The sequence below is a fragment of the Neofelis nebulosa genome, chromosome 3 (genome assembly GCF_028018385.1).
Source record: "Neofelis nebulosa isolate mNeoNeb1 chromosome 3, mNeoNeb1.pri, whole genome shotgun sequence".
NCBI classification, from domain to species: Eukaryota; Metazoa; Chordata; class Mammalia; order Carnivora; family Felidae; genus Neofelis; species Neofelis nebulosa.
In genome coordinates this window covers 46,246,837-46,258,369 of record NC_080784.1, presented here as the reverse complement: position 1 = coordinate 46,258,369, position 11,533 = coordinate 46,246,837, and positions in this window count along the sequence as shown.

Below are 11,533 nucleotides of genomic sequence, written 5' to 3'. Positions count from 1 at the left end.
CAACTGACTTGCAGATGAACTTTCGGAACAGAACTCATTTGTAAGTTCAAGACTGCCTGTACTTCTCCATAAATGCCCCAAATAACCAGGGCATATTTGACCCAGGGGTTAGAAATGAGAATGTCTGGATACCACCCAGCCTCCCCATTAACTAGCTCAGATCCCTCAGGCAAATCACGGAATCTCTCTGAATTGCAGTTCAGACCCTTATATATTGGGTTTCACAAAGATTTTATTAAAGAGGCAGGGGTTCTGCTGTTTAAAAAAAAAAAAAGGTTCAAAAGCACTATATAAAAGAATCAATAAATATGCTTCCAATGAACGAATGGAGTGAACAAGAAAACTTCATTTACATTCCTGATACACCTTGAGCAGTGCCCCAAAATGAAGAACTCTGTTCTCTTCTTGTCCTTTCTACAGAGGCTTCTGACCCAAAGTCCACACATTTGGGAAAGAAATAGAATGGTTGTCCTCACTCCTGGGGATCCCCGCTAAGGATCTGGGCTTCAGCAGGACCCAAAGGAGCGAGTTGTTTACGCAAGGCCATCAGATGCATCACTAGAGCCCGGAATGGCTGGCGATCACCAAGCGGCATGCGCTTGTTTGGCAGAAGGGAAAGAAAACGTGGTACTTGAGGAGAAAATCAAACCAAGACCTGGCCTCACAAATAACCATTCCCCTCCTCCCCAACCCCTCCCACCCGCCAGAGCCCAAACCGGTTTCCTGTTCCGCCTGCCCTCCCTTGATTGCCTGGCAGAGCAGTGCCGTCTGGAGCGAGCTTTGCTGGGAGATGGCCGGCCTGGGCGTTTCTAGGCCAGGCTGCTGTTAAAGCCCCCAACCCTGGACCCCAAGGTCACGTCCTGTCCAGGATGGTCTTTCTCCCACCTCCCTCTTCTTCAGGCCCCCACCCCTCACCCTCACGCGCTCTTATGCAAAGAAGGATGGCTTCGGGGAAAGGCAGGCACACCAGGCCTTTCTTCGTGTAGACGACATTAATGGGAAACTCGGGGAAGAAAGTCCAGGAGACCTGGGGAGCTGTCGCCACATGTGCAAGTGGGGAAGATTTATGCCGAGGACCAGGATGTGGACATACCGATGAATTATCCTTTTGTGCCAAGGTAAATTGGATGAAGGAAAAAATGTGTGTCAAGGAGGCAGTGCCTGGGCTTGGCTATAATCTCCTCAAGCACCTGGGGAAGAGGTCCCCCCCTTACATTCTCGTAACTGCACAAACATCCAGAGCCAGTGATTCTTCCAGCCCGCCTGCACAAGAATAATGAGAATGTGGTGAGTATTTCTAAAGCCCAGCGTCCTCCCTGCATTAGCTCATTTAATCCTCTAAAACCCTGTGAGGTCAGTACTGCGACTCTGCCCGCTTCAGAGGGGAATGCACTGAGGCACAAAGAGGTTAAGCAACTTGTCCACGATCACACAGCTAGGAAGTGACTAAGCACAGACATGAGCCTAAATAATCTGACTCCACAGCAGGCACCCTTCCCCCAAACCACATCGTAGGATTCGCCACAGACAGTGTAAAGGAAACTTTGGAGGGAGGGATGGTGCTATGTCCCCTCACTCCTTAGAGAAAGATGCTTCCAAGCTCCCCCACATGACCCTTGCCAGCATTCAGGGACAAAGACAGCAAGGACTTCCACAAACAGGAAACGTGTGCTGCTTGGTCACACAAGAGAAATGCAGTATCTCCTATAGGTTCTTAGCAGCCTGTAAGGAAGGACCAGAAACAGAAGAATCCAGGTATTCTGGATGTTTCTTGTTTTTAATCTTTTCAGGGGCAACTGCTATAAAAATTGTGGTATGTTTTCCTCCACCTTTCTCTATGCCTTTACAAATGGATTCATAGAGATATGTTTTTATATTTTTTTTAACGTTTGTTTATTCTTAAGAGAGGGGGAGGGGCAGAGAGAGGGGTGGACAGAAGATCTGAAGCAGAATCCGTGCTGACAGCAGAGAGCCCAATGCGGGGCTCAACCTCATGAACTGTGAGATCATGACCTGAGCTGAAGTCAGACGCCTAACCAACTGAGCCACCCAGGAGCCCCTATGTTTTGCCTGATTAACTTAACATTATCCCAAGACCATTGTCCTTCTTTTCTGGGAGGCGATCAGATGCCGTAGTTAAGCCCACCAGCCAGACCATCAGAAGTTAGGGTTCAAAGTTTGGCTCTAGCCCTCCGTGATCTATCCATTCCCGGGACTTCGGCACTTTGATTGGTACCATGGTGTATAAAATTTCCTTGAAACTTGATAAATAAGGGGAAAGAATCAAACACTTACACCGCCTTTCCTGTATAAACTCTACCTGAAGCTAACCGAATAGTGTTGAGGGAAAGCACTCCTTTCTAGAAGAATGACAAGCAAAAATGCAGAATGAATAACAAGATTAAAAAAATCATCAACAGAGGTCCCCTCTGGCCTCAGCTTCCTCTCACGCCTCAATCCCTTTGACGTCTTCTTTTACCACCACTTGGAGAAAATTCTCTACCGTTAAAGCCCAACACCGGAGAGTCTCCCAATTTTAACATCATCTGATTAGGAACCTCAACCACATCCGCAAAATCTCCGTTGCCGTGACCGGTAACAAAGTCAAGACAGTAGCCCCAGGATGCAAAGGTCATAGGGGCCATTTTGGAATTCTGCCTACCGCACCCTCCCACCGGAAGTGTCACCTGCACCTCTTGTGTGATGTTCTGGCCTCTTCCCCTCCTTCCTGGACCAGGAGGTGCCCCACCTTGGGCTTGGGAGGATTGTTTGTTTGGAGGGAGGGAGAGGGAAAGGAATTTAACAGTCAGGGGGAAATGTTTTATTGTTCTTTAAATTTTACATCTTTCTTTTAGTTTTCTTATTATGGGGCTCAGAGAAATGGAGTAGGTGATGCCTGATCTAGGGTTCTGGTATCTAGTATCTAGTATCTATCTAAGGATACTGGAACAGGCATGAGGACTAAGTTGGTGGGTAGATGTAATGTCCTTAGAACGTGGCCGGCACATAGTTAGTGCTCACTTAAAGTGTCAGCTATTGTGTAAGTGTGAATGGTTAATATTTTATTGGATTGTTCTGGAGATCAAGTGAGCTCCTCAGTGTCAAATACTCACTTTAGCCCAGAGCCAGCCCTGCAGTACATGCTCAGTAAGAGAGCGGTCATGAAGCTAACTGAAGGGCTTCGGGACTGTTGGACCCCAGGAGAGTTTCTTTGGCCCCTCCAAGGCCAGGCCCCGGTATGAAGAGAGTATTCTGTTTTTCCCCTCATTTTAACATCTGTATTGAGGTGTAATTCATGTGCCATACATTTCACCCACCTACAATATAAAATTCGATGGTTTTTAGCATCCTTCACAGATATGTACGACCACCCAATGGTCTATTTTAGACGATTTTCATCATCTCAATGAGTAACCTCGTTTCCGTTGGCTAAAATTCCGAACCCTCCCTGCCTCCCCCTCTCCCCTCACCCCCCCCTTCCATGATTTGTTTTGATTTGAACATTGTGGGTGGAGAAAAATCCTGATCCAGAGAAGATAAGAAGACAAAGAAACTATGCCCCATCTCTGCTAGACCTTCCAGCCAAGCAGACAGACCTTGCCTCGGGGAGGGGATGGGGAGGAGTGGGGGGCTGCCAAGCCCTGCTCCCCACTCTCCTTCCCTTCAAGCCTTCAGCCCCAATCAGAGCAAGGCCTTCCATAGTTCTTGCACACAACTCAAGCAAGACTTCTTAGGGGCTTTTTTCCCTCAAAGTTCTGTATCCTTTGCACAGCACAAAATGTTGTGAGGAAGAAAATGTTGTATTTTTTTTTATTAAAAATGTGTGTTTATTTATTTTGAGATAAATGGAGACAGGGCAAGCAGGGGAGGGGCAGAGAGTGAGAGAGAGGGAGAGAGAGTATCCCAACGAAGTTCCACACTGTCAGCCCAGAGCCCGATGAGGGGCTCGATCGCAGGAACTGTGAAATCATGACCTGAGCTAAAACCAAGGACCAGATGCTTAACCGGCTGAGCCACCCAGGCGTCCCAAAACCTTGAGTATTTAAAACCAGGTTCTCGGGGCACCTGGGTGGCTCAGTCGGTTGAGCGTCCGACTTCAGCTCAGGTCATGATCTCGCAGTGAGTTTGAGCCCCGTGTCGGGCTCTGTGCTGACAGCTCAGAGCCTGGAGCCTGCTTCAGATTCTGTGTGTCCCTCTCTCTCTGACCCTCCCCTGCTCGCACCCAGTGTCTCTCTCTCAAAAATAAATAAATATCTAAAAGATTTTTGTTAAACCATGTTCTCCACTGGTTTGGGGATGGGGCAGAGAGTGGCTGGAGGAAAGACGTGGCCATCCAACAAGTGGACTATGAGAGGGGCAGCCAGGCTATGAAGGAGCGATAGGGTCAGCTTCTGTGTCCCAGAGGAAGCCATCCACCACTGCCCAGAAAATCCCCTTCTTCTTCCATCCCTTCTTTTCACCTTCCATCACCTTCTATCCCCTAGCCCGCAGTACAGAGACGGGCCCCAGGGAAGCATGAGCCTTGGAATCGCACAAGCAAAAATCTGAATCTCCCTCTTGCCTCTTCCCAGGGCCCCAGGGGGACTTCAGCAACCTGCAAGTTACTCCGACCCCTGTGCACGTTTGCTTCTGTGTTACTATAAGGATATTGTCCACCTCTCAAGAGTGCTGGATCTCTGCTGTGCCTAATTTTATAAGTATGAATTGTTTCCATTGGATGAAAAATAGCTCTTCCTTTCTGTCACATAGATCACCAACCCAGTCACAACCCAGCAGCACCCAGGGGCTCCCAGAAACGAAGCTTCTTTGTCTTGGGCGCAATATTATATGTTCCCATATCTTCATGATTACTTGGTGTTAGAAGCATGGACAGTTCTGGGCTTTTCCTGGTCCTCCCTGCCTGACACGTGGAAGCTGAAAAGATGGAGTCCCTGGGAACACGGTGTGTACCCACCGTGCCCATGACCCTCACAGACCATGCGTTCATGCAGGTTGACTTAAGAGCATCAGCAACCAGATCCCAGTAAGGGAAGGTATAGGGTCTTGAGGGAACGGTGGGGTTGTCCAAAGCAGTCTGAAAGGAATTGAGGGTCGGGAGCGTGAGGTTTGAGGGGGACGTGGAGAACTGGAAAGAGGTGGGAAGGGTACCGGGCAGGAGGTGTACTGTGTGTGACCCTCGGGACAGGCAGGATCCATGGTGATTTCCTGCCAGAAGCCCAGCTCCAGTCCTAGACGGTTCCCATGCCAGATATCAAAGGTTCTCAGTAACAAACATACTTCCTGCCAAGGCCCAGGGAGGCCTCCTCTGCCAGCAAGGGAGCTTTGGGACTCAAATGGTATGGAGGGGCAAAGCAAGAGGCGGAGAGTGGGTGTTTGTGTAAAGTTTACCCACGGGGCAACAGTGCCCTAGTCGCTGGGACGCATCCGGCATCCCCTGCAGGGAAGGCTCCGGTCCTCCCGCTTTCTCTGCCCCCCCAGGAATGGAGGGCACACTGGTCACGTGCTGGTGGGGCTGATTCGACAGGAATCTGTGAAATGTTAGTTGGACGTGGGGGGGGGGGGGGTATTTCTCCCCCGTTTTTTTTTTTTTCCCTTTTCCCACTCTTTTTTCAGAAACAGGACCTGGGCCTCCAAGCCTCTGTCACACATATTGGTTCTGACAGCTCAAATTAATACGTCAGATGCTATGATCCTCGCTGGCGACAGGCCTTTTGACCCTATCAGCACAATCTGCCTCCCTGATTGAAAATCTCTGTGCCTCAAATTGATTCAGAGTTTTATAAACATCCTGCAGCCATGATCCAAGGAAGCCACCGATGAAAAACCTGAGAGAGCTTAATTTGCCCCCCTCCCGCCCCAGCCCCTCAAACCAGCAGAGTGAGACAGCAACAAGGTTAAAAAGGAGGCCTTAGACAGGCAACCTTGTAGGCTAAGAGTCCCAGGGATCCCCCCTGCAACTGAGCTACCCCACCCTTCCCTGTCTGCATCCTCAAATGCACTTGGAATGATTGGGTAAGAGGGAACAAGCATCAGGAGGCCTGGGTTGTCTGGCTGTCTAGCCACTCACGAGCCGTGGGACCTTGGAAAACTTCTTTAACTTCTCTGAGCCTTGCTTTTCTCTCCCTGAAATGAAGATACTGATAACCATTCTGCTTAACTCAGCAGGACTGCTTTGTAAGGACGGGGCGAGACGATGCTCTCTAAAGCACTGACGACGCAGGGAATCGTGACAGGTTTTTGACAACACCTGGGGGAGAAGGAGGAAACAAAATTTGGCAAAATGTTGTTAGTTGTAGATGCTGGGGGATGAGTATAGCAGAGGGGTTCACTCTGCTTTCCTCTCTAATTGTGTGTATGTTTGAAATTTTCCAAACTAAATCCTTTTAAACAATATACGTGGAGCCATAGAGTACGTAAGTTTTAGAAGTGTGTGTGTGCACGCGTGGGCGTGCCCGCACGTGCACACACACAGGCGCACAGAGAGACAAGAAATCATTCCCTAGTGAACCCTTCGTTTCTCACACATTTAGGGGTCTTGAGAACTGCCCGTCACGATGGAGTCTTAACTAAAAAAAATGGCGACAGATGTTCGTGATACACTTGTTGGTTTAAAAACTAGGTTGTCAAACACACAGGGAAGGGACAGTTCCCTGAAAGGAGATCCCAGTGGAAAGGGGTAGAGCTTTCTGCACAGGGATTCACTGTCTGTGAGGATGCACCCAGCACCCTCCTTGGTCTCCAGCAGTCACTTAGCACTCGAGATGGTAACCTATCCACTTCCTCGCCAACTCCCGAACGGCACGTTGAGCGCTCTGAGTGCCAGCATGGAGCGTGGGGTGGTGAACTCGGCCCCTGGCACCCGTCACATCACACGGCACATTATGGACGAAGTCTACAAATTCACTCCTCACAACCACTCAGGCACTCTGCTGGTTTCCCAATGCTGGGGCCTCCCCCCAGCTTCCAGCACATTCTATCCTGCTGCTGACCTCCTAGGCGAGGCACGGTGACCCCAGGGCAGCAGCGCCATTATAGGAGTGTTATAAAGGTGCTCAGAGGCTGCAGGGAGGGCTTCAGGACCCTGCTTTTGCCTAGCCTACCCAGCTGATTTGGATAAGCATGCACACTCTGGCCAGTCTTGCCTGACCACTACCAGCAGGAGTGCACCCTTCACTTGTCAGCCTCTGAGGGTGGCTTCCAACAGCAGCAGAAACAGAATGACCAGCCCCCCAACAATGGCTGCTCCGTTCCCTGTTGATACTGCAAAGGAAGGAATGAAGGATTTTCTCCAAACTTCTCCAGGGTCTCAGGGCAACTCCTGGGGGTCCTCCATCATCCCCATGGAGAGGTGACTCTAAATCCCTTCCACCCACATCTTCTGGGCTGCCTCACCAGCTCATGCTTGAGAGGGAAACAGCATAGGCAGGAGAGCAGGAGAAAGAAAAGTCTATAAATCCTAGGGCACCCTAGAGACACCAACCAAAGGTACACCCACAGGAGGTCCCCGACCTAGGAGCCTTCTTAAACCACAGGGAAGTTCTCACCAATCCTAGTTCCTCATGGTGGAGGCCGGTGGTCAAGAATGTCATGGCTCAGCAACCCAGCGGACAACTCCCTCCCACTGGTCACCTCCCTGGGGCCCTTGAAGAAATAATGAAGACAGGCACCTCCCTTATTTCCTTACCCTCCACTTCCCAGGCTGTCACAGACCAAAATGCCTTCCAGCTGGTCTCCTCAAACACTCATGAAACGACTCACGGCAAGTTGTCTTCCAAATAGACAACGACAAATAGATGAAACGTTCACGTCTTCAATTCCATCTGTCTAGAGTGTTCTCGCTCTGCAGCCCTGCCTACCTGGTCCCAGGTGGGTTCAGTCTAAAGAAACACGTGGCCTTGGCCTTGGGCTCAGATGCTGGCTCCGCCCCCCTTCACCAGCTGTGTTACCTCGGGCGAGTAACTTAATCTTTCTGTGCCTCTGTGTCCTCATCTATAAAACGGGAATGATGGTAGTATTTACTTCCTTGGGGTGTTCAGAGGATCTCAGCAGTGTCTGACACACAATATATGCTCTGTGTGTCAGCCCTCATCATCCTCATCACCATCACTATTAACTGTTTGTTGGGAACCCTTGTTTCTGACTTCCTTCAAATGGATCATTTTTTTCTCTACTTCCAAATCGAGCTTCCCCACCTCTTCATTTACCAAGAAGTCTGTTCTCAAAGTCCAAATCATTTCTCAAAAGTAAAAGATGATCTTTCCTTCTCAAGCTCTCTTCCTTCCTACAGGCCAGACTCATTCTTTCATGGTGTTTTATGACTCTCGAGACATTGGATTTTCTCCTGCAAAAGCAACAAAATAGCCTTTGTTCATCTGTGAGTTTGTATTAATAATCGCTGCCAGTTTACAAAGCTCTTTCATTTACACCATGCCATTAATCCTTTATGGAGGCCGGAAATGGGGAGCAGCTGGCCCAGGGCCCTTTCCTTCCCTGTTTACAGCTTGCACAGGGCAGAGCTGCGGCTGATCTCCTGCCCTATGGACTCCAATGTCTGTGCTCTCCAAACCTCACCTTCCTCCGTGGAGACCCAGGGGTCCACAGACCTGAAAACATACCCTGGGCAGAGAGAAGTCATTTCCCATGGAACAGCTCCCCTTCTACACATTTAGGGGTTCGAGAGCTGCCTGTTGGATAGCAGTCCTGACTAAAACATGATGACGGAGATGAATCCGAGTCAATACGGAAAGATGCTTGTGAAATGTTATTTTCAAAATAGGTTATAAGACATTATGCACAAAAGGACTTCATTTTTTTAAAATTTTTTTAATGTTTATTTATTTTTGAGAGAGAGAGAGAAAGAGGGAGAGCACAAGCAGAGGAGGGGCAGAAAGAGAGGGAGACACAGAATCCAAAGCAGGCTGTCAGCACAGAGTGCAACGCAGAGCTTGAACCCACAACCCGTGAGATCATGACCTGAGCTAAAGCCGGATACTCCACCGACTGAGCCACCCAGGTGCCTAGGATTTCATTTTTGTGAAAAAAAGCAAACACACAAGGAAGCTGGGAGGGTATACACATTCAGCGTTGACAATGGTGGAAATGGTAGAAAACAAAAGCACTTTCTAATTTTTCTACAAAATGCATTATTGCATTAATCATTTAGAAAGATTAAGACTCGGAGAAATGGACACAGATGCACAGGTGCTTTTCTGTCCACCTGAGACGCGACTGGGCTGGAGATTTCTCCTCGCTGAGAAGCACCAACACCCCCTGAGGAGAGAGAAAGCAACATCACCTTCATCAGCATCACTAACTCAGGCAAAGCGCTACACGTTTTCTCGTGTGATCAGCACCACAGCCTGTGAAGTAATTATTCTCTCCATGCCACAGATGAAGAAACTAAGACTCAGAGAAATGAAGGAATTCACATAAGATCCCACAACGGGAAGGACTGGGCATCTATAGAACCCAGGTTTCTTGGTACTAAGTCTGTCTCACTCATTCCAGGTCCCATTGACACATTGGATGGCCCATGGATGGCTCTTATGGCAGGGAGTTGAGAAGCCATGCTGGCCCTTCTGTTACCTGAAAACTGCTCCCTCGGGGCCTGCCTGGGAGTTTTTCACCCCCTACCTGACCTCAGGTAGGTCTTCCTGACTGGAGCCACTCCTGAGCCCGCTGACTGTAGAAGAGCCCGGGGATATCTGTTGGCCAGGGCCGCCATAACAATGCACCATAGTCTGGGGGGCTCTCACAATGAGAAGGTGTTGTCTCAGAGGTCTGGAGGCTACAAGTTCAGGACCAAAGTGTTGGCACAGTTGTTTCTTGCAAGGCCTCTATCCTCGGCTTGTAGATGGTGTCTTCTCTCTGTGTCTTCACATGGTCCCTGTGTGCCCATCTGTGACCAAATTTCCTCTTCTTAGAAGGACACGCATCAAATGCAAACTGGTGCAGCCACTCTGGAAAACAGTCTGGAGGTTCCTCAAAAAATTAAAAATAGAACTACCCTATGACCCAGCATTTGCACTACTAGGTATTTATCCACGGGATACAGGTGTGCTGTTTCGAAGGGACACATGCACCCCCATGTTTATAGCAGCACTATCGACAATAGCCAAAGAATGGAAAGAGCCCAAATGTCCATCGATGGATGGATGGATAAAGAAGATGTGGTAGATATATACAAGGGAGTATTACTCGGCAATCAAAGAGAATGAAATCTTGCCATTTGCAACTACGTGGATGGGACTGGAGGGTATTATGCTAAGTGAAATTAGTCAGTCAGAGAAAGACAAAAATCACATGACATCACTCACATGAGGACTTTAAGACACATAACAGATGAACACAAGGGAAGGGAAGCAAAAATAATATAAAAACAGGGAGGGGGACAAAACATGAGACTCTTCAATATGGAGAACAAACAGAGGGTTACTGGAGGAGTTGTGGGAGGGGGGATGGGCTAAATGGGTACAGGGCAGTAAGGAATCTACTCCTGAAATCATTGTTGCACTATAGGCTCACTAATCTGGATGTAAATTTTAAAAATAAAATTTAAATTTTAAAAAAAAGGACACCCATCATATTGGATTGGGGCCCGCCCTAATGACCTCATTTCAATGACCTCATTAAAGACCCTATCTCCAAATACAGTCACATGCTGAGGTACCAAGGGTTAGGATTTCCACATATGAATCTGTGGGGGACACAATTTATCCCGTAAGACCAGGCAAAGTCCCCCCTTCGCTGGAAGGTTCCCCAACCTTCCCAGTGAGGAAGGACACAGTCATCCCAAGTGAGGCAGGTGTATCATCAAACACTTTCGTCTACAAAGGAGGATCGTTATAGGACCGCTGCCTTCCTAGAAAGAAGAAACGTTACAAAGCTTGGGGACCTTGGGCAAGTCCTTCCTTATCAGTAAGAGGAGAATAGACTAGATGGTTTCTGGTTTCCCCTCTCTTTCCATTCCCTTGAATGTTTTCAGATTCCAAGACAATGATTCCCCCTCACGATTTTGCTGGAACTGGTGAAATTTTGTCTGGAACTGGCACATAGTAGGTGCTCAAAGGAGTTCAGCTTCCTTCCTCCACCTGCCCCCTTCCATTTCCATGGCTGTCGTCGGTGTCCAGCTCCTCAACAGAAGACAGAGGAAAGAGTAGGGGGAACAGTGTATACCAGAAAAGACACACCTCAATGGAAGCAAGATGAGATGCCTGTCAACTCCCCGAGAACCGGGGCCAGACTCTTGTGAAGGGGACAGGAAAGTACACGTGTTCCTGCCCCCAAGGACCCAGCAAGCACTTCCCTTTGCTCCACCAGCTCCAGCGAGAAGGCTCCGGTCTCCGGGCAGAGTCTGACAAAGCTCTATCACTCAGCTCCCCAGGGCTGGGGCGGAGAGAGGCAGGGCAGGTCCCAAAGGTGATCGTGACACAGCCGGTCTCATCTCCAGGTTCACGAGCAGACTAGTCTCCTCAGAGGAGCACGTGGGCACCTCTCATACTTCTGCAGAAGCCTTCCCAGTGCTGAGGGGCAC